Consider the following 4,413-nt stretch of genomic DNA (forward strand, 5'->3'; position numbering starts at 1 on the left):
GGAAATTCGTCAGGTATAGTCCTTTGTTGGGAATTTGGGGAAGCAAGTGGAAAGTATTAACCTAGGGTTATGACTAGATTCAAGGAAATCATTATAGGACTCAATTCCTTAAAAGGTTGAGTGTAAGAGAATTGTGGTAAAGAGGCTCCATGAATAATGCGTCTCGTTCAAAAAGTAGGCACATGCGATGTGTGAGTCAATGACATGTCAAGATCATGTTTATGTTGGCTCTTTAATATAGATGTGCATCTATGACAAGGAAAATTATGTGGTGTTCATAATGATGTATTAATAAGTGACTTACTTGGTGATCTTAGGTTGTCGGGGTAGTGCCTTAATTGATGCCCCTCCATTCCACACCCATAACATACATTGGTAAGATAGTGGCTTACCCTCAAATGGCACCTCCTAAACTTTACGCAACATGGATAAGATCTGCTAGGCTGGCTTGTCTCACTGGTGAGATCTTTGGTACCATCTATTTTGCTTATACCATGAGCATCCTCCCTACCTTCCTTTTGGCCTTCATCACGGGAGGGTTAACAATCTCTGAACCTTCTTGCTGTGTAGGCCCTTGGAATTGCCCAAGCCTGCCGCCCCTAAAGCGCTCCTGAGTATACCTGCGACATGGTGCCAAACGTTCCCTTCCACTCGCCGGGCAGATGTGGTTGGGATTACCCAGCCTGGTAGACTTTTTCTTCTTGTTCCCCCTCTTCCCACAACCATAACATATTTCAGGAGTCATCCAACATATCCCCAGGTGGCGCTTCTTACAAATCAGACATTTCGGCTTGTTGGTATGAACAACCCTCTTTCGTTTACTAGGCGCTTGCGCCACATGATTCAGTAGTGTGGTGACATAAAGGGGAACAAGTGCATTCCCCCAGCAACTAGTGCTTCCAATCCCTCTACGACTCGACCCATCCTTCCAATGAACTCTTGTGCAATCTCCCCCAGATTTAATAACGGGGCCACTTGCTCCTCACTGCTTCGAACTTGAGGTCTACTCATCTGAAAAAGGAGACATGATGGGGAAACTAGCTTCCTATCTTGAGCTTTATAGCACGATCTAGAATTTTATTAAAGGGTGATATTCCTAAATGTACAAGTAGCCTCCTAATTATAGATGTGGTTGATAACACACCAATAAGAAGGACTCTACTAGACATGGCTTTGAGACATTCTAGGACACTTTCAGATCTTAGACTCTGATACCAAGCTTGTCATGCCCTGACCTTGGGGAGCGGGGTCAGCGCTTGATCGAGATATCCCAGTAAAGCAAGCTTACCTAGTGCCTACCATTCCACCTCACCCATGAATAATTCCAAGGATATTGACTTTAAATACATCGTTATGATAAATACATAGTGACTTTCAAGAGGATAGTGCACAAAACAAATTTTCATTCATACAAAAGCTTCATTTACAGTTACCAAATTATTTCAAATTGATAGTTAAAAAGGGAAACATCTAACAATTTTAATAATGTTTTAATTAGTTTTCCCCACTCATAACACAATTCACAATATGTCTACGGAGCCTCTAAGTGAACAAGAGTATAATATGGCAGTATCGACAACAAGGTCGGGCTATACCTCAAAACACAATATGAGAAATCAAATTTCATAAGGCCCCAAAGTATAATAGGGCTCACCGAATCATTTGAGAAGAGGTACACCTACCAAGAACCCAAGCCACCTGCTGAGAAGTCACCTACATTTATTAAAGATGTATCGTCCCCGGCAAAAGGGACGTCGGTACATATGGAATAATACTAATATGTAAAGCTCAATGCCCTCTCATGAAATAGAATGATAATAACCACCTAACCGGCCAGGTCGTCTCCCCACATATGCCGTGTGAGTCGACATTCAATCCAAGACCAACAACAATCTCATCCCAATTAAGGGAAATAAACTCAAAACATCAATCTCATCCCAATTAAGGGGAATAACATCAATCAACTCTTACACAGGCACGTGTAGTTTTTGGGTGTGGGCCATTACAACTCACCCTTCCTCGGCTCGCTAATGATACTCCCAAAAATATTTTGTATACAAAGGAAATAGAAATATAAATGTATTCATCTCATAGTCTTTCATACCATATATAGCTTCATTAGCACTTTTAACTACTCGCAATATTATTATTTCATTGGCTCTCTCGGTCATGCATAGAGTTCTTTATTCATGGCACGATGTCTGTATTTCATATTTCACAATTTCATTTATCTACTTCTAAGGATAGTTATGATAAACATCAATATATAGGATATTCTGAAAATCATGACTTTAAGTTCATTAGTAATGAAGGCTTTAAATACATTGGATTTCTTTCCAAAGAATAGAGCACAATGACTGGCAATTGATTAATACATAAACTAATACACCATTTATTCTTGAAATACTCTTCACAAAAAGGGCAATATAGAGTTTCAACTCATGAGTATGTAAATATTCAAAACACCTTGGGAATACTTTCTAAGGAGAGCGTGATGATTTACAACTGAAATATGGATTCGAATTCTATGCAATTAGCCACAACAATCATATTTGGACATTTTCTCACAAAGGGGGAGCATAATATGATAAGGGAAATTTGAACATGCCTCTAGTACATAAGCATTTAGGAACATCAATCATTGGAAGCAATTCGGAATAGTAGGAACAAGAGTTTGAACAAACCACATTTGAAACTTACGAAGAAATCATGGATTCCGATTCTAGAAAGGGAGTTTAGCCAACATACCTCAAATTCGGTCCTTAATAATACTATAATGATCCACCAGGCTAAACAACTTCAATCTACAATAATGAAACAAAATTGTTCCAATATTAGTAAGGGTGTTTTACATTTTGCTCATCTAGGCATTATATCAAGCATCTTGTGTGCACATCTTTCTACAACCTTCATCAATGATATTTCTTCATATCATACCCACTCTTTGCCCCACCTATTCATACTACAACCAACCTTAAATATTTTAGGACCTCCAATGACATATTCATGTCTTACCATCCATCCCCAACCAACGAATTCATCAAACAAATCACTTTCATTCTCTATAAATTCTCAAAAATCCAATTGGTGAACTTATGGATTCCAATCACTATCCCATAAGTTCTACCCCTAAATTCCTATTCATATATTCATTTTTTAACCATGCATGCAAGTCTAAGAAGATGGAATTATCTCTTGGGAATAAATCTTGCAAGGTCCTCACTTGAGCTCTTGGGATGATTCCTTGAAAATCTAAAGGTTCCATGGTGGATTGGGTTAGTTTTATGGTGGAATTGATGAAATGAAATACCAAATAAGTAGGGACTACTCACTTGAAGATGGAAGGTGTTGGGGGGTCTTGAGAGCATAGAGAGGAGCTCCAATAATCGGCCAAGAGGAGTGGGAGAAGTGACCTGCCGAAATGCCCTTTATAAAGACTTTAGGCCTAGCTTGTCCATCCTTGCATGTCGCGCGGACATGGACGAACTCTCGTTCAAGTTCACGTGCTGGGATAATACTTCACTGCTTTGCTAAAATGGATGGGGGTCTTAGATCGTTCAAACAAACGCGGCGCACGAGTTCAGACGAGCCCCCCCTAGTTGCATCCTTTCTATATTTCTTATTTTCCAACTTACCCTCCTTTAATACCTTGCTATGATGTAGACCCTAATTCATTTACCAACCTTAATATAAGTATAAAACTATGATATATTACCCTCAACCATGTCATCTAGGGTACACAGGCAAAAAGTGTAGATTCGCGACGCGATTTAAGTCCTTAAACCCTTAGCAAAACTTTGTTTGTTCCGCATGCCTTTAGTAATTTGATCATAACTTCTTGTAGAAATATCCAAATAACAAATGGTTTGATTCGTTTAAAACCGGATTTGATAGGCTATGCTTTAGAAACAAAATTCATGGAAACTATCTTTTTCCTATGAGAGTAATACCTGCTTAAAGTGAGGGTGTTGTGCAAATTGAGACATTTTTTTCACTTAATACATCCAACTTGTTCCACACAAATTCATCCCACTCACAATCCTACTTAATATGTTCCAATACACCTTAAACATATAGTTTTATTTCAAAATGATATGGTTCTATCCCATAGGTCTCCTTTAATGCTCGAAAAGGTTATTCCCAAATACCGCTGGCGCATTTTAAAATCTTAAATCATTAGGAAATTTTTACGGGGCCTTAAATTTATTATCATCCCTGAGGAAGATATTTGGCTGATCCCACAGAGGCTGCGAATTTACTGAATGAGGCTTTCACCTAACATGCGCCATCAAATATTCTTTCAGTGCAAACGCTTTCTCTCGGAGTCCCCAGCTGGAGAACAAGCAACCAAAAAGGCAGTGTTCTTTCTCGACCGGGGGAAATAATAAAAAGGTGAAGAAAGTTGTGTCGCGA

Source organism: Nicotiana tabacum, chromosome 10, assembly GCF_000715075.1.
Source record: "Nicotiana tabacum cultivar K326 chromosome 10, ASM71507v2, whole genome shotgun sequence".
Classification (NCBI taxonomy): domain Eukaryota; kingdom Viridiplantae; phylum Streptophyta; class Magnoliopsida; order Solanales; family Solanaceae; genus Nicotiana; species Nicotiana tabacum.